The following is a 19,806-nucleotide window of genomic DNA, read 5'->3' as shown; positions in this document are numbered from 1 at the left end:
GACTATAGAAGAAAGTGTTAGATCCCCTGGAACTGGAGTCCCAGATGGTTGGGAGCCATCATGTGGGTATAGGGTATTGAATCCAGGTCCTCTGTAAGAGCAGCCAGTTCACTTAACTACTGAGTCATTGGGTTCTAGACGGCCAATTCGGGTTGTAATGCAAGCAATTTCACCCACTGTGCAATCTCCCCAACTCTCTCTCTGTCTCTCTCTCTCTTTTTTTTTTTACATTGACTTTAGTTGTCATCTGAGAAACATTTGCACAATCAAAGGCCCAAAGGCCACGAATAGTTTTCCTCTAAGAAGGTTATCACAAATAGAGGTTCTTTCCTCCTACTATGTGGGTTTTCAGGATTGAACTCAGGCTTGGCAGCAAATGACTTTACCCACGGGGCCCTTTTACTAGTTCCAAGTTAATTCTTCTAGATGTGGAATGCAGTTTTCTAATTACCAGTTCTTGAAATGACTACTTTTCTTTCCTTTAGCTGATTAACATAAAGTCAGAAAGTGTGAGGCCTCCAATTTGTTTTTTAGTTTCAAAACCATTTTGGAATACTCTAGATCCTTGAATGTGTGGACAAGTTTTATATCATCTGCCTGTATTTCCTTTTCTCTTCTATTTATTTATTCATTTATCCATCCATCTATCTATCCATCCATCCATTTTTTTTTTCAGGCAGGCTTTCATTGTAAAGTCCTGAATGGCCTGGAACTTTGTATGTAGAGCAGGCTAGCCTTGAACATGCAACAAATCCTTCTACCTCTGCTTCCTGACTTTTGGGATTACAGGTGTATGTCACCATGTCTGTCCCCATTTCTTAAAAACAGCCAGTTAAGATCTTTGCAGGGACTGTGCTTAATTTACAGATTACTTTGAGGAATGGTGTTCTCTTACTAACAAGCTTTGAATCTGTGAACATGGTTATCTTTCCACATTCATACATCTTTAATTTCATTCTATCTTGCTTTTATAGTTTTTTAGCATATGTGTCTTATACCACTTTGGTTCAATTTTTTTTGCCCCAAGTTTTTTATACATTTCTTGTTCAAAGTAAGGTCTCATACAGCCTAGTCTTTCCTTAAATTATGTAGCTCTGAACTCCTGAGCCTCCTGCCTCTTCCTTTAAGTGCTGGGATACACTTCTAGATGCTATTATGTATGTAATGCTTTTTAAATTATTTGTGCCAGTCATGGTGACGTACACCTTTATTCTCATGTTTAGAAGGCAGAGGCAGTTAGACCTGTGAGTTTCAGATCAGTGACTGCTACAATGAGACCCTAACTAAAAAATCGTGTGTGTGTGTGTGTGTGTGTGTGTGTGTGTGTGTGTGTGTGTGTGTGTGCTCGCCTGCTTGTCTGTATGTGTCCTACATGCATATTGGTGTTTGTAGAGCCCAGAAAAGAATGTTGCAATCCTGATTTGGATGATGGGAACCAAACCCAGGTCCTCTGCAAGAGCAGGAAGTGCTCTTAACTGCTGACTCTGACTCTCCCTCTCTCCCTCCCTCCCTCCCTCCCTCCCTCCCTCCCTCCCTCTCTCTCTCTCTCTCTCTCTCTCTCTCTCTCTCTCCACACACACCTTTTTGAATTTCAGTTGTTCTTTTTTCTCTATTTCCTTTTCTTTCTTTCTTTCTTTCTTTTTTTTTTTTTTTTAAGACATGGTCTCACATAGCTCAAGCTGACCTCAAACTCACATTAGTTGAGAATTCACATAGCTCAAGCTGACCTCAAACTCACATTAGTTGAGAATGACCTTGAACACTGGTCTTTCTGTTCCCACCTCTGGGCACCCCCACACCCAACAGAATTGTCTTTTTAATTTGGCTTTGGAATAGTCCTTGCTGGTGCATAGAAATATAATTAGCTTTTAATATTTATTTTGTATCTTTCAACTTTTCACAGTTTGTTTTTGAGTCCTAATAATTTCTTAGTGGATTTCTTACAATTTTTGTTATACAATGTCATATCTTCTATGAATAGTGATATTTGTACTTCTTCCTTTTGGGTCTGAACACCTTTATTTCTTTTCCTGTGCTACTTTATCAGGATAGAACCTGTAGTATATATTGAGTAGAAGTTGTAGAAGCAAGTGTCTTGTTTTGCTTTTTCTCTTATAAATGGACTTCAGTTTTGAGGCAATTTCCTTATACTGCTAGTTTGTCAAGTGGTCTTTTATTTGTTTGTTTTGTTTGTATTAAGTTACAAAAGATGATGCATTTTTGCCAGTTGGCTTTGGGAGGCAGAGGTAGGAGGTTCTGAGTTCAGGGTAATCCTCAGCTACATATATGTGCCCCCTGTGTATATGTAATGTTGTGAGTGTGCTTATGTATGTTAGTCAGCATTTGCAAATGGCTGTCAGAGGAAAACCTTGAGTTTTGTGCCTTGCATAACCCCTGCTATTTTGAATCTCTTTTACTATTTAATGCTACATACTGAAGGCCAATCCTACATGGAATTTCCAGGGATTCTTCTCTTTCCATCTCCCATCTTGCCAGAGGATGATTAAGATTATAGATGTGTGCTATCGTGCATAGCTTTACATAAGTCCTGGAGATTTGAACCCAGTTCCTCATGCTTGTATAGAAAGCATTTTACCCACCAAAGCCCCATCCCCACACCAGTTACCTTTGTGCATTTTATTCTTCTATTGAGAAGATCATTCATTTAGGCTCTATAATAGTGATACATTACATTGACTGATATTCATATGTTGCATCAATCTTTCATTCCTGTGATGAATCCCAGTGAGTTACATTTTATGTGTATATAGAATTTTGTGCGCATTTGTGATTTTTTCTTGAAGAATCTTTCATCACAGAAATGAATTACTCTGTCAGATTTTGATACATAATGTCAAATTCTTCTACAAAAAAATGCTCTAGCAACTTGTATTTCCACCAAAAACATAGAAAGTGTCCTCTTCCTTGTGTCCCTGTCAACATTGTGCATTATTTATCTTTAAAGTTTGCGAAAGTGACGGATGAAATAGTATTTTTTGCTATAGTTTATATTTCATGATTCCAAATGAATTTGGACACACTGTCACTCATTTATAGTTCATTTGTATTTCTTTTTTTATAAACTAAATCCATCTTTTTTATTTTCTCAAAAGAAGGATATTCAGCCAAGTCACAACTATAGAGAACATAGGAAAATGGTTCTTATTTTTAGGTAAAGTCACTAACGAGACTCTACAATATGCACAGGGTCTGATCATTTGAGCATGCCCTCTGGCTGGATTGTTTGACAAAAGCCATATGACTACTGGTCTGTGGAAGCTCTAGCCCAGGGACTTCCCCTTTATTCCCATTAGATACTTTTCTTCCATCGTCTTCTACCACTGTGCCCTGCGTAGGACACCCTTCCATCTTCATTTTGCAGAAATAGACGTGTCTTCTGCTTCTGTACCCAGCTTACTTTGTAAAAAAAAAAAAAAACCAACAAAAAACAAAAAAGTTTTGTTCATGAAAGGGTCATTGAATAAATATGTGATTCAAACAGTCTCCCTCAATCTCTCTCTTTCTCTCTCTCTCTTTCCTCTCCTCTCCCCTTCCTTCCATACTTCCAATATCAGCTTGCAGCAGCATGGATTTTCCATGCCCCACCCTCTTATTCATCCTGACTTCTTGAATCACACCATCTGCCTTGTCACCATAACAGCCCGGGTGCTCCCCCTAAAGTGAGGCCTGTGGGATGAATGGTTTGCCACTTCTCGGGACCTGATCTGCAGGGAAGCCACCCTAGAAGGAAGGCGCCTTTAACAATCCGTGTTCATGAATTAAAGTTAAATCTGTCACCTCCCTACTAGGAAAGTAAAAATAGGCCAAACACTAACTAATGGCACAATGGACTTGGCAGAGGTACTTGTGTGAAGTCAGAGTTCCTCTCTCTAGGCCTCTCACTATGTAGTGTTGGCTGGCCTGAACTCACTATGAAGTCCAAGCTGGCCTTGAACTCAGAGATCCATCTGTTTCTGCCTCCTGAGAGTGTTGGAATTAAAGTCCTGCACCACCACACCCAGCTAAGGAGTTGGAGAATGTCTCACGGCCCTTTTCCATCTGTTTCCACTGAGCAAAGCTTCCGCTCAGTTTGACTAGTAGGAAGACTAACAAGGGTTTTGGCATCCTTTTCTCTTTATTAGTTGAGCCAATGTGACACTCCTAATAATTCCAGAAGAGTAAATGTTCCATTACCCTGGCTGACCCAATCTTTCACTATGTTGCATTTCTCTAAACATTGAGCTTCAAGATATACACTGTAGCACGTATCTCGGTCGAGGCAGGAGGATGAGTTCCAGGCCAGTCTGGGGTCTGTTCAGGGAAGAGATGAGCATGAAGAGCTACTCTGCTTGGGGAGAAGAGGGTGGACGGATGTCTCTCTCAGTGGGTCACCATGCAAACTGCAGGTCCCAGGTTGCATGCTTGGGATGGGCAAAGAAAGCAGTCCACTAATAAGTAATGACTAGTCCTTGACTCCAACTCCAGCATTCCCAACTGGGGGGTTTTGGCAATGGTCGCGGGCACTGGTAGCCTTGATCTTGGGAATTGGGTGGCTGCAGCCCTTTCACCGGGGCTTTTACTCCTTTCCTGGCTACTGGGGTGCTGAGACTGCTGCCACCACAGCCACAGCCACAGCCACCACAGCTGCTGCTGCTGCTGCTGCTGCTGCTGCTCTGCCCTGTCTGTGCCTCTGTCACTTCCAGTTCCTACGTCTGTGATCCAGGTCCGGGTCATTGCTTTCCCACTGCTCGCCCGCTCTCTCCAGGCTTCTCTCCCTCCCGGGTTCTGGCTCCAGGCAGCAGAACTGGGTCCGGAGGTACCCTGTGGTCAGACTCCCACTGGCCACCAGCTCCCCTCCTGTAGCCGCCCCGCAGGGGCACGCCTCCCGCAGCTTGCAATCAGGAACTTGAGGGCAAGATTCTGACTTCCCTCTTCATTAAAATAAATAAATAAATACTCGAATACATAGAATCCCTTGCCTGGGAAGCGTGGAAGCTCGGCAAGGAGTTTGGAGACGGGCGCCCCCTCCTCACGAGTCCAGGAGCAAAGTTGCAGCCGCCCCTCCCCGCCGGCCATACCAGCAGGCTCTCCAGTTTCGCCCTGGTGGCAGCCACTCGGGCCAGGGTCCCAGCTCCATCTGGGGACAGCGCTTCCCGCAGCCTTGGCACGGGCTGGCGGCGCTCGGCAGCCCCGTGACTCGGAAGGGCGAGTCACTTCTAAGGAGGAGGCTGAAGGGATCCAGCAGCAGGAGGATAAGCCAGCCAAGCCAGGTGACCGGCCTGGGGAGCAAGGGGTCACGGGGAGGGGAATGTTGAGGGCCTGGTGCTGGGGGTCTTGTGGAGCCAGGGGAGGAGCCGCCCTTCCTCCGGGATTGACCGCCTAGGTCTGCAGCCCCAGCCGCTGGTCTGTTCTCTGCTAGGGCCTCTCCTTGGTGCACAGAGTCCCTGGGTACCCAGAGCGGGGAGGGGGGGGGGCAGGGCACAGGGTGAGGACGCGCCAAACTTAGGGGCGTGTTGTCCAGCTTCGGCCAGCAAGGATTGTAGCAGCAGACTGGATTTTGTCTTCTCTCCTCCCTGGAACCAGAGCAAACAGTCAACGGTAATGTTTTTGACATTAATTTGATGCTCTTTCAAGCTGGAGAAATTCTTGCATTGGGGAATGTTTGACACAGGTCTGTTACAGGAGTGCTTTTTGGATGGACTCTTACTTCTAAAGCAGCTGTGGTTCATTTCGAGTTTTCATTTTCCAGTCATTGAAGGACCCAACAGGTACTCCAGCTATTTCATTCCTTAGCTCTAGAGTAGGGAACCCTCAAGTTTATCTGTCTCAAATGTCTTTCTTCTCAATACTTTACATTTTCAGTTTGGTTTTGTTATTGTTTTTGAATGTAGGTGTACTCACATGATTTTCCCTCTTAATATGTAGTGGGAGTAAAAATATACTCAAATAATTTATTTTGCTAGGAAACTACATTTTTCAGTAAAAGCTTCCCATAATTCAAAACAGAATAGGATAGATTTCAGTTGATGTTTAAGTTTTTTAAGGGATTGATTTTAAAGGCAAGATTCTGAGGTCTAGACTGCTTTTATTACTTACATTTGCCTGGAAAAATCCAGTTTGTCCTTGAACTTCCTATCTTAAATTTGACATTGACCATGGTAAGAGGATCTCTGATGACATCATTTGCTCCAGCCACGGTTCAGTGTTCCACCACTGAGAGCACCTCTGTCCAAAAATGTAAGGCCTGGGCCTGCCCTTGGACTTCAGCAGATTTCTCTTAAGCAAAATATTATGCTACATGCCAGGCAATGCTGCAGTCCCTTCTTACATAAGCAAACTCCAGGCCCATGTGGCACAGGGGATGCTTGGAGCTGTTAAAAACAAGAGAGGGGCTGTTTCCATGTGACTTGCTGAAGGATGACTGAAGTTTTGAATACAGTAAATGGCCAGCTAATAATCTCACCTTGCATTTCTTTGGTGCTTAACTTTCTTTCATTTTTTTTTTCTTTTTTGGAATGCTTTCCACTTATTCAAACACCAACTTGCCGTGTCCTTACAAAGGGCATTTGAGAACAGGCATTTCTTCCAATTATCAAAGAAACAGAAAAGTTTGGTTAAGCAAAGCCATACTGCTTCAAGGAGTAGAGGCAAAAGGCTAACTCTGCTCCTGCTTCTAGCCCACATTTTGCTGTTTATTTTCGCTAAAGGTGACACTTTGTACCAATGTGATTTTTTGGAACATTGTATGAGTGGTTCATGTCTTCTTAACCAGTTGTTGTATTTTGGCTAGCTCTCACTTTGGCTCCTTTTGCTTGCATAGAGTCTGTTCTGTAGTTAGGGGTGAGGACAGGGTTTGGAGTTTGTATTTACCTCTCTGATCTCCCACTTTCCCAGTCATACTCAGGGATAGCAAGGGATGGGTAGAGTGAGCAACCGGGGCCTAGAAATTTCCAATCCTTATTTGACACTATCCACAGAGGATTATTTCAGTCTCTAGAAGCTGCTTCAGGAGGCAAACTGAGAGGGCATGTGTTTGGTTCACTTACAGCAATGTGTTTGTTCATTACTGTTGTTAGGAGCTCAGGTGCAAAGGAGGAAAGTCGCTGCTTACCACTTGTCCCCCACATGTTATGTTTTAGCCCTTAGCTGGCGGCTCTAAGTATATTATCTAACTTAATCCCCACAATAACCCCGAGAGGCAGATGACACTGCATCCATTACACAGTGCTGGACACTGAGGCTTGGAGAAGATCTAGACTCATGCCTCCTCCTGGCAGTGCAAAGCAGACACAGAATTGTCAGCTAGACCTCACTTCCTGTGTCACAAGCCATGCTGTGGCCATCAGGGAGCCACTGATGACACACAGAAACATGGAAATCCCTGGTTTTCAGACATGACTATTCATTAGAAGCGTCTGAGGTACTTTTAAAAGCACAAGTATTAGATAGATTCTGACTTGATTATTCTGCAATGAGGCCTTTGCATTGGTATTGAAAATGTTTTAGTCCGTTTAGTAACATGAATTTTAAGAAATTGGAAATAATCTAAATGTTTGTGCTGATCAATCCCCACAAACTGATACACCCATATAGTCTTAACTTTGACTAATTAGCAGAATATTATCAACAGATTTAAGTACTCTAGTGTGCCTTCCCAGTCTTGATTGCTCACCTACTCTACAAGAATAGGCTGTTGTAGTTTTTCCTGTCTATATAAGTTGGATAGTAAAGTGTGTAATTGTTTTTTATAAAATTTCTTCCACTAAGTAGTATATTTGAATGTTGTAGGTACTATTATTTAATTATTTTTACTGCTGAGTAGTATTCCATTGTATGGATGTGCCAAGATTTATTTTTCCTATTCACTCACTGACCATACACTTAGAGTGTTTCCGCTTGTGTGTGTGTGTGTGTGTGTGTGTGTGTGTGTGTGTGGTTGTTGTTGCAATGAACAATGTTTCCATAGTGTGTATATGTTGCAGTTGTTGTTGTTGTTGCAATGAACAATGTTTCCATAGTTATATTTCCATAGCTATAGGTTGTTGTTATTGTTGTTGCAATGAACAATGTTTCCATAGTTACAGAGCTACCTGGTCGTAGGGTATGCATCTATTCTGCTTGAGAAAGTACCTCCTGAAAGGTTACTGAAGGGACCAAGCATTTTGAAGATGTGTTTTGAAAACTATACAAGGAATTCTGTCGTGCATCTAGGGGTGAGAAGCGCTTCTCTAGTTTATTCACGTTTTAGCTATCTAGCCATTTCAAGCATTTGCCATCTGGCTGAGACCACAAAGAACAATAGACTAAAATGAGTGTAGTGACACAAGTCTATGGCTCCAGGCCTTGGGAGACTGCAGCTCAAGGATTGTTGAGTTGAAGGGAAGTCTGGACTACATAGTGAGTTTTAGGCAAGTCTAGCCTACAGAGAGGGAGAGGCAGAGGCAGAGACAGAAGAAGAGGGAACTTCTGGGTTAGGTAATTTATAAATATTCCCTCATAATCCCTTACACAGATTCTTTTATAATCTTTCTTTGTTATTATTGTGATTATTAGTGTGTTTACATGCACAAATGCCATTGCATATGTAAGGAAGTTAGAGGACAATTGTCAGGACTTACTGTGGTGGTTTTCATATATCTTTTGGATTGTCTTGAAAGTCCTTACAGGTAGAGACCAAAGATTCTTCACCCTACAATCCTAGTCCTTGGGATGGAGCAAGGTTCCTAACAGGTGCTCACTATTTTTCCCTAACTAAATGGTTGCCCTGTGGAATGGCTGAATTGTTACAAAGGACGGGATCGTCTTTGCACTGAGACTCCCTTGCTTTGTTACTAGGAGATTGCCTCAGTCTCCCACTCAGAGATGAATTACTTTTACTTAGCTAAGCATGTGAGCATTAAGGGTAACCCGGCTGCTCATCACCCGAAACTGATTACAAGTAGTAGATGAGGAGATGAGGGAAGGTATGTGGAAGCTCTTGGCAAACTGGGACACAGTGGCTGAATAGAAATTTGGGATAAAGGGAAAAGAGGGCCCACTGTAGATTAGACATGATGGAGATGCCAAAAAACTGTGTGTGTGTGTGTGTGTGTGTGTGTGTGTGTGTGTGTGTGTATATATATATATATATATATATATATATATATATATAGTGTAAACAGTAGCACAATGCTTCAGAACTTCAGCCCAGCTTTGCACTTAGTCTTACCTGGGTTGGCTACTTACTGTGGATAAGCCAATCTTGCCTTTGGTAGTGGTATATAGGTCCATTGGAGTATATGTTCCCCTCAGCGTTAGTGACAGACAGCAAGAAAAGCAGTTTACACAGTGCCTGGCACCAGGTATAGACTCAATGAATGCCAGGTCCTTTCCTCTCTCTCTTCCTCTCCACTCTTCTCTCCTGTCTCTTCTTTTCTTTCTTTCAAGTGGGGTTCATGTATTCCAGATTGCCCTCAAAGTCTCTACATAGCAGAGGATGGCCTTGAACTTTCAATCCCCCTGGTGCTATCTCCAGAGTGCTGGGATTTTAGGTGCATGCCACCAGGCCTGTTTTATGTGGTGCTGAGGACTGAGCCCAGGGCTTTGTGCATTTGAGGAAAGCACTCTACAAAATGAGCTTTACCCCCCAGCACTGAAAGCTCATTTCTAATTTGAATTTGATGTCTTCTAGTAGACTTACTCATAAATCATTCTGCATGATGAGAACAGCAGCTCCCTGGCTATGTGGAGATAATCCTATTTGATAAGTGATCCAGATGATCTCTTGAGATTGTAACATTTAAACAGATGAGATGTAGAGCAAGGATTAACTGTGGGCTCTCCCAGGGTTCTGTGTTTTTATATTAGCTATGCTGGAAAGTTAGGTATGGATGAAGGTTGAAAATGGAAAACAAAAATATCCAACCATCTTGTGTCTCACCTCCATGTTCTATTTGGTAGAGACTTTCTGGTTTTGGAAAACCATCTTAAACAGGAAAGGCAAAGGTGAAAAGCTCACATAGTTTGGAATACTTAACACATGCCTTTTTCAGAAAGCAAAACAAAGTTGAATGTTCCTGGGCTTTTAGATGAATCGTGGTGGCAGGCTTGGCTCCAGTTCCCATGATTAACTGCAAAGATGAACCCATTCAGCACTGTCAGTATCTTTCCTAATTGAAGGGCGTTTTCCTCTGAAATTGAAATTTTTATTGAGTACAATCACTGAAGTTTAGAGAAGGTTGCAATGTGTTTAAAATAATTTATGTAGCATATTTGTTTTGGGAGGCTACAGGAAGACAGTTCATATTTCATTGATACTGTAGCTCATTGTAACCCATGGAACACAGACTGGAATTCTTAACTGTAGTTTCAGACAATATACAGACCATCATACAAGTTTTAAGAATGGCTTTTAGCGCTTCTCGTTCTTTCTCTACCTTATGGTCTTACAGTCGTTCTGAATGCATGCCCAAGCCATATATATATCTATTAAATGGGGCTTCCCTCTGTCCTGGAACTCACTGTGTAGAAAAACAGGCTGGCTTCAAACTCGCAGAAATCTGTCTCTTCTCTGCCTCTACCTCTTAAGTGCTTGGATTAAAGGTATGTGCCATCATACCTGGCCAAGTTTTCTTTGTAACTGATAAGAACAATTTGCATTTGGTTTCTTTTATAAGAAGGCAAGGCTAGAAATGTACTTGAGGATCCAGTTGTATCGAGGAGACTAAATTATTTAGTTGTTAACCACAGTAACTTCTTGAGTTGCCATTTTGTGCTCTAATAATAGAAACAGCTTGGACAGAGTCTTAGAGATGAAAACTCAGGACAGCTGTCCATTATTTTCTAGTCTACACACCAACTAGATAAATACAAAAAAGGAATATTTTCAGTTGCTTGTGTTCACCTCTATGAAAGGGTCTTAGTTCGTGCATCTTTTTAAATGAACATGTTTATTGTGAATTAACATGTTTATTGTGACACTAAAATAACACAAAATGTAAAATATAATATAATATCCAACCTAGAGAAAGATACTTATTATTTCACTTAAATTAAACAATTCAATGAATGTTTTTTTTTATTTTTAGTGGTGACTGTAAAACATTCCCCCTTGTACACAGGAAATAAGTAATAAACCTGTTGAATTGAGCATAGTTGGGGGAATCAGAATCAATGGCCTCTATTTTTTAAAAATAAAGTATGTAATTTCTTAAAAGGGAGCCCATTGTTTCTGAGTTGAGTTGTATGTCGCCAACATCTATGAAAAGGAATTCATTTTGTTAGTAAATTGGATCACTGCACTCTTCCTGACTGGAAATGTAAATTCTCGCTGTTAAATCTCACTCAGTCTAATTTGCTTTTAATGTCGCCTCTAATCCAGGCTGTTTTTGAGGGCAACTGAGTACAATGTGCTTCTTTATTTAAACCATGCAGCCTTGCTCAGCTCCTTCTAACTGCTCATGTGTACCAGTGAGACACTCCTTAAGATCAATGTAAGAGTCTGTGCTGGGTTGACCACGCACCATGAGGTATGTGTATGTGTCACCAGTGGTGGTGCCATAGGATTTAGAACAAGTCAAAAATGCACAGCGATCTTTTCTGTTGTTCTTGTTTTCTTGAGATGTGGTATCATTATGAAGCTCTTGCTGTATTAGAACTTTATGTTTAGCCCAGGGTAGCACTGAACTTGCAGGGATCCTCCTGCTTTTCCTTGCCAAGTGCAAGGATTGCAAGTGCGATGCTTGTCTCTTGGTGTTTATCCCCTTCAGACAGAGAGTCTCAGCACATAGTCACAATTTAGGATCCTCTGGCCTCTGCCTCCCCAGGGCTAGGACTGTGATGTCTGGCTGGCTCACGATGGGCTTTAACACATTTTCATTACTAGCTGCCAATGTCAGCTCTTACCTTTCCGCCATAAGGGTGAGGGGGTTGGGTTCAGGTGTCAGGCTCGCACATTCCCTTCTTTTACTCGCTGGGCTTTCCTGCTGTCGAAGGGTGTGCTTTTTTAAATTGCAAATGACAGAAGTGTGAAGACATACACTGGTCCCTTAAGGCCCATGCTTACCAGCATTTTATGAAAGGTGATTGTCCCACCCTGGCCAGAAGCTGTTTGGTTGGGATATTTGGAGATATAGATATTTTTGTATGTATTGTTTTCCTTCTATAATGGATCCCTCTTTTATGGCATCTCTCTCTCTCTCTCTCTCCCTCCCTCCCTCCTTCCCTCTCTCTCTCTCTTCTCTGTCTACTCCCCCCTTCTCAATCTTCCTAGTCCCACATGCTTTCCTCTCCAAGTACATACCATGTTCCTCTTTTTGTGACCATGTTACCTCATTCAGGATGGGTTCTTTAAAAAAAAAAAAAGTGCTGGGCCATTTTGTATGTTTTTAAGACAGAGTTTCAAGTAGCCCAGGCTGGCCTCAAACTTTCTATCACTATGTAGCTGAAGATGACCTTGAACTCTCAGGATCTTCTGCCTTTCCCTAAGAAGTGGTGAGGTTACAGGTTCACAGCAGCATGCACAGTTTAGAGATTCGGGCCTCTTTGATGATGGCTGGAGTGTGCTGATGATTCCCACGAGCAGCTAGTCACACATCATTCCTGTTTGGCTTCTGGCAGAAGATTTACTTTCCTAATTAAGTTCCATTTAGACAAATAGAGCAAAATCCCAGTTTTATTCATTCTAAGGGACTTGAATATTATTACAGAGATCAGACATGTCAGTTGAGGGATTGAATAGGACAAGAGGGAAAAGAAGGAATTAAATCAAGGTGAGACAGAATGCAGCAGCTTGCAAAGTGGCAAGTAAAAGCATTATTAAGGACTGCTCTCACACTAGACACAATAACAAGACATTTTTCTACTTCTTGGAAGTGTTGACTTTATTTTAAGAGGCAGCTTGAAGGTGTCAAGTTCCCAACATCTTTTATGAAGAGCCATACCTGTGAAGCAGGCCTAAGTACTAAGAAGCATTTTTCTTTAGGATTTGTGTAGTCTTCAAACAAAGTTGCATCTATATTGAAATGAGGTTATCTTCTCAATAATTACAGAGAAATATATGCAAATCAAAAGAATGATGTATTTGACTAGCAAAATAACTTTAAAGCCAGACATGACAGTGCATGCCTGTAAGTCCAACACTAAGGGAGCTGAGGTAGGAGGTTCACAAGTTTGAGACCACCTTGGGCTACATAATGCATTCCAGTTCACCTTAGCTATATAGCAAGACCCCATCTCAAAAACTAAAATTTGAAAAAGCTGGAAAGATGGCTCAGTGGTTAAGAGAACTGGCTGTACTTCCTGAGGATCCAAGTTGGATTCCCAGCACCCATATGACAGTTCAGAAACTGGCTGTAACGCCAAGGGGATCCAATTCCTCTTCTGGCTTCTGTGGGTACAGGTACAAGACATGCAGGATACTCACACATATAAAATAAATTAAGTAAAAATGAAATCTAGCAACTTTTGATGAAACATACTGTAAATAAGCATTGTCTTTGAATTTATTATTTGCTAAATTAAAATATAATTACATTTCCCTTCATTTTCTTCCCTCCAACCCTTCCCATGTACTCTGCTTGCCCTCTCTTAAATCCAATACCTCTTTAATTGTTTTGCACAGACATACATACATTCTCCCCTCCCTCTCTCTCTTAAATAGAAATACAACCTCTCAGTCTGTGGAATATTACATATATGTATATGATTTCAGGACTGACCACTTGATACTGGGTAACCAATTTGGGAGCTCTTCCCTGGGGAAGACTATTTTCCCTTGTTCATTATTCTTTGTTGCCTGTAGTTCTTTATCTAGGGTCCAGGCTCCATGAAATTTCAGTTTCATGTTAGCATGTTGGTGTTATCTTGTTTCTGTATTATTTAGGCATCCTCGCTGGTAAGATTTTTGGGGATGTGTAACATCTCTGATATTAGGTATGAGTCCTATTTATTTTTTCAAGGTGTTTTTTTTCCTCCTGTCTTCACAAAGCTATCTCTTTACATGGGCTTTGGTGGAGTTTGTGGTGCAGCACCAGCAGGTCTAAATCGTGGCAGGCGTGTTCAGTCCTTTCGGGCGCATTCGGTCCTTCTGGGCTTCATGAGATGATTCCTGACTACTTTGCTATGAGTAGCACAGCTCACACAGTAGTGCAGCTTGACATCGAGTTTGGGAAGCACATAAGCATAGAAGACACTGGCTTCAGTCACGTCCCTGACAGCAGTGGCCTCTACAGTGTTCCAAATGACAAGCTTCTTAATGGCCTTGCCCTTGGGCATGTACCGGGCAAGTTTGTGCAACTAATTGGCTGTACATGGCCATGGCCCTTTTTGGCACACCGGTTGCTTCTTCTGTTTTTGGTCATCTTGGAGCCAAGGCCCCAAAGAGTTCTCTGACACTTCTAAGAGACATTGTAATATAATCTGTTTGTGTTCTCTGAAGGCAGCATGGTGCCTGGAAATGTGTTATGTATCCGGGTACATCTTGATGTGTGATTTAAAAGTTTTCCTTCAAGGGAAGACAACAGAATGGAAAGTTTGGTGAAATCCCAGCACTTGGGAGGTAGAAGCAAGAGGTTCAAAGCCAGGCTGGACAGATACATGGGATACTATCTCAGAGAGAGAGAGAGAGAGAGAGAGGGAGAGGGAGAGGGAGAGGGAGAGGGAGAGGGAGAGGGAGAGGGAGAGGGAGAGGGAGAGGGAGAGGGAGAGGGAGAGGGAGAGGGAGAGGGAGAGGGAGAGGGAGAGGGAGAAAACACCAAGAAAGGGAAGTTAGTGTTCATGGGAGTGACTTCTTTATTTCCCTTTTTTCATTTGTATGTATGTAGTATGCACTTGTGCATATGGGTGCACATGTATGAGGAGGGCAGAAGTCAATGTTAGGAGTCTTTCTCAATTATTATTTTTTGTAATATTCTTGTTTACGTATATGCATGTGTATCTGTGAGTATATGCCATGTGTGTAGAGGGTCAAGAAAGCATCAGAACCCCTGGATGCGGAGTTACTGGCAGATGTGGGTGCTGGGTACTGAACTTCTGTCTACTGCAAGAGGAGCAAGTGCTCTTAAGCAGCCTTCTATCTTTTTATTCAGACATGAGATCTCATTGTAACTTGAACTCAACAATTCCACTAGGCTGGCTAGCCAATAAGCCCCAAGGATCTCCTTGTCTCTGACTGTCCAGCTCTGAGATTATAGAAATGGGTCTGGTTTTTATGTCAGTACTAGGGATCCAAACTCAGATCTTCATGCTTGCATGTCAGGAACTTCACTGACAAAGCAATTTCCCCAGCCCATTTACTAGGTCTCACATAGTATCCCTGTACTTATTACAAGAATGTAATAAATTAGTGTATCTGTTCTTGTTCTGTTGCTGTGATAAAACACAAAGACTAAGGCAATTTATAGGAGAAAGGGTTTATTTAGTCTTATGGGATGAGGATCTATCATGGCAGGAGGTGTGACAGCAGGCAGGTGTGGCGGCTGTCATGGGAAACTGAGAACTCACATCTTGAACTGCAAGCATGAAACAGAATTAGTAAGCTGGAAATGGTGCCAGTCTTTTAAACTCAGAAAGCTGGTCTCTAATAACATACTTCTTCCAACAAAGCCATGTATCCTAATCATCTCCAAACAATGCTATCAACTGGGGATCAAGTGTTCAAAAGCCTGAGAGCATAGTAGGGCCTTTCTCATTCAAACTACCACAGTTAATGCTTGGTGTATACTACATACTCAGATGGTATTTGTTGAATAGATAGTAGCTTGATCTTAATTTTAATTAGCCTTAAAATATTTTCTTCTAGATATCTTGGATGTCTAATACTGATTGAACAGTGAGTGAAAACAGGAAAAGATAGCTAGTTTTTTTTTTATGCCAAACTTAAGTTTTGAAGTTATCTCGTTTTACTTTTGTTCTGTTTTGAGATAGTCTCATTACATAGCCCAGATTGTCTTCCATCTTGTGTCAGTTTTCCTGCCTTAATTTCCTCCCTCAAGTTTTATTTTTTTAATTATAAAAAGAAAGTTGTAAGAGCTTAGGTCCTATGATGTCATATGTAAACACTTGGCTTTCCTACCTCCCCACTTATTTCTTATCTTACCCCAAATCTCTTGGTTTCATCGGCCTTTCCTTCTCTATAAAACCACATTGATTTTTTATTGAATGCATATGCATGTACACATGAATGCTTATTTTGTATTGTGTGTTCACATATATGTATATATGAATGCCCATGCATGTATGTGGATGTGAGAGAACAAACTTTAAGACTGTTCTATCCTCTCACCATACACTTTCCAGACTGAACTCATATTGTTAGTCTTGGCAGTAGGCACCTTTGCCTGCTGATCCATACTGCTAACCCCTTCAGTGGCCTTTCAAGGTATTATGTATTCCTACATGTGACCTCTAAAGTGATACAAATGGTGAAGTCTCCAAATCACACTCTTGTAATAAATGCATTCATTTTATAGAGTGATAGAAAGTTATGAGCTCAGATTTACTAAGTTTTAATAGGAAAATAAAAGTCTTTTGCCATTTCTTCTTTCTTGGAAAGATATTCCAAAAGGACAGGCATTTCTGTTGTAAGAAATATCCATTTGAATTTTATTTTATTTTAAAATACTTACTTTTGTGTATAAATGTTTCCCCTGTATGTATGTGCATCATGTGTCTGTTGTTCATGAAAGTGAGAAGAAGTATCAGTTTCTCTGGAACTGGAGGTATGGATGGTTGTAAGCCACAATATGGGTGCTAGGAATTGGACCTCGGTCCTCTGCAAGAGCAACCCCACATGGAACCATTTTTTCTGTCCCTTATTTGAATTTGGGATTAGGAAAGAACCTGGTAACCACTGGGAGCCTGCCTGTGAATAAGCAAAAGAGATATTTAATGGTATGTAGCTAGGTGTCTAACTCAGTGTTTCCAGGGTCTAGAGGTCAAATGAAGACAAGTTTAGGGAATTTGAATGAATAATGATGAGTAGCATTTGGACTAAACTTTGTAACTGAACCATGATGGAAATCTGGGTTTCAGATCCTAAGCATCCGTTAATAAAGGAGAACTATGAATTCAAAAGAGAAGCACAGAGAAGGAAGAAGAGCCCATGGGTACACAGCGATAGGATGAGATAATGAGGGATGTTGGACTTGTTAGGGAGGAATCGGCTTCGGGATATTCTTTCACACTATTCCCTCATAATGCTTTTTTGTTTTCTTTGTTGTTGTTAATATATGTATGTTTATTTCTCATATATGAGTATTTTGATTACATATATGCATGTGCACCGTGTGTTCATGGAGACCAGATCAACTCTAACTGGAGTTAGGGACAGTTTGTAAGCTGTCAAGAGAATACTGGGAGCTGAACCCAGGTCCTGTGCAAGAGTAGCAAGTGCTTTTAGTCACTGATGAACCATCTTTTTAGCCCCTGATGGTATTTTGAGACAGGGCCTCACTCTGTAGCTCATGTTGTCACGGATGTCACTGTGTAGCCCAGTCAAATGGACCTTGAATATGTGGTGATCTTCTTGCCTTTGCCTTCTGAGTGCTGGGATTACAAGAAGTATCTTCCATGCCTGGATTATGAACTTGATCTTTCAGTTTTAGGCTGACATTTTGTTGAGTGACGATTGTCTGAACTGTACATGCTAACTAAAACACTATAACTGATGTCTCTGATGTCTGAGTTCTTGAATGCCCACCTTACAGTATTTGGATTGTTTCCAAGGTAAAATACTGTGTTTATAATGAAATATTGTAAAATTGATTCATTAATTAACCAACTAATAAGCTAATCAATTAATGTCTGTTAGGCATTGTTGTCTCTGAAGATGTCATTTTTTTAAGTTACACAGAAACAGAAACATGAAGTACCAGAAGAATTGCTAAATGTGATCTCTAAATGAAAAGGAACTGGAGATGTAGATTAATTGGTAGAATCCTGGCCTAGCATGCTGAAAGCCCTAGATTTGGTTCCCAATACTGCATGAACCAGTGTGATAATGTATACCTAGAATCCCAGAACTTGTGAAATGAAGGAAGGAGGATCAGAAGTTCCAGCTCATCCTTAGCTATATAGTGAGGTCCAGGCCAGCCTGGCCTATAGGAGACCTTGTCTATAAAAGAGAGAAAATGATAGTTAATTTTGGTGCAGTATCCTTCCCACCCAGATAATCTAGGGTTGGAAAGATTTTGGATGTGTAGTTTATAGTCTTTTAAATTGCAAGTTACTTCTTGTTTATGGGGAGTTATTTTGCCATATCCCACCATCCTCTGCCCATGAGTTGAAGCTAGTTTTAGAATGTGGGTATGAATAAGTGGGAAAATCTTGTATTTGCTGTCATTTTGTTGCCTATAATACAATAACTAAATACAATCCATTTTAGAAGGGCAGTGAATTTCCACAAATTCTTCCTGCTTCTCTCCTCTGTAATACTGAGGTCATAGTGCTTCTGGTGGGATTTAATGGAACTTCTTTGACCTGAGACTATATTTAGTACATGATTCAAAAGATGCCCAACCAGGGAGTTTGAAGTGCCTCTGGTCACCTCTCAGTTACAGGGATCAATTGCTTAATTTTGCAGATGAGTATTGGTGTTTTTTTGTTTGTTTGTTTGTTTGTTTTGATAGCTGTCATTGCAAAGCTGGAAGGGTTTGATTTTTTTAAGTGATATATCTTTCTGAATTTATTTCATTCTGTGGTGTTAGAGATTGAACCTGGTCCTTGCATGTGTTGGACAAGCACTTGGAACACTGAGATACATCCCTAGCCCTCTCTTGGGGTTTATTGTACTTTTAGCAATGCTTTTTCTTTGGTTGTCATCAATTATATATTGACAAGAACATCAAAACATCCAGTATGTATTCAAATATCTATTGAGATCCTACTGTGTGACAGGAACCCTTCTAGACATGGGAGGTATAGCAGTGAAAAAAAAAATTGCGCTTGTCATGTGACTTACATTGTAGAAGTAGTCTGTCTGCATGTGAGTCTCTCCAATAGAGCATCCTGTCAGTCAACCAGCGAGGGATTATTCATTATGGATTTCATGTGAGTTACCAGAGCAGTAGGTCAGTTTGGGCTTCAAAGAGGGCACCATGCTATTGGAAACCTATGAGTAATCTTCATATCCACAGAGGCAAAAGACATGTAGATTATGAAGAGCTGGCTTGCTGGTAGATCACTGAGGGCTCTGCTTCTCGGCATTATACAGCCCAGTACGTCTTTCAGAAGAAACATGAAGGTTGGTGCAAGGAGAACTTCATGGGAACTAACAGAGGGACCGCTGCTTACTGTAGCCTGCAGCTGGTCCTGTGTTAATTTACTAGTGTATCTTCTGCAACGAGAATTTTAGTGGGATGGTTGCTTTGGCTCTTTTAAGGCTCCAACCTAGCCATCCAAGCCCCTCCCCCCCCACAAAAGCAGGGCTTCATATATTTGTGTCGGCCCTTTATTCATCCTATGAAAAGAAAAGGGAAAAGTGTTGTGGATATTAGAAATTGGAGAGTTGAAATACATTATCAGGATGAGGAAGATGGCTCAGTGGATAGATGCACTTGTATCAAAGCCCAATAACTTGTGTTCAATCCCCGCATGGTGGGAGGAAAGACCTGACTCCTGCATTTTGTCCTCTGACCTTCATATACCCTCAAATGAGTAACATGCAAACTGTAAGTGGAGCTATATGGTTAAAAGAAATGTATTTGTGAAATACAAAATCGGCTGTTTTCCAAATACTTGTGAGTTATTGTTATTAACACGAACATTTCCCCATAGAAATACAGCTTTACATGTTGATTATGTTTTCTGGCTAGCCCACAGAAGCTTGTT

General features: G+C 41.3%; 1 protein-coding gene across 6 annotated transcripts in view; it reads left to right on the top strand.

Moving 5' to 3' along the window:
• The window catches only part of Arhgef6 (Rac/Cdc42 guanine nucleotide exchange factor 6), a 111,985-nt gene that overhangs the window by 6,011 nt on the left and 86,168 nt on the right, over positions 1 to 19,806 (top strand). Inside the window, exon 1 of one of the 6 annotated variants that reach the window (XM_051178842.1) lies at positions 4,760 to 5,270. The exons of 4 other annotated variants lie outside the window; for them this stretch is intronic. The gene's annotated coding sequence lies outside the window, so the exon portion shown is untranslated. Of the gene's footprint in view, positions 1 to 4,759; positions 5,271 to 5,469; positions 5,599 to 19,806 lie in introns of those variants that run through there. One more of the 6 variants, XM_051178841.1, reaches the window with a different exon arrangement.

Source organism: Phodopus roborovskii, unplaced genomic scaffold (assembly GCF_943737965.1).
Source record: "Phodopus roborovskii unplaced genomic scaffold, PHOROB, whole genome shotgun sequence".
Lineage (NCBI taxonomy): Eukaryota > Metazoa > Chordata > Mammalia > Rodentia > Cricetidae > Phodopus > Phodopus roborovskii.
The sequence above is the reverse complement of the archived record's forward strand: the minus strand, read 5'-3'. Positions and strand labels throughout refer to the sequence as shown.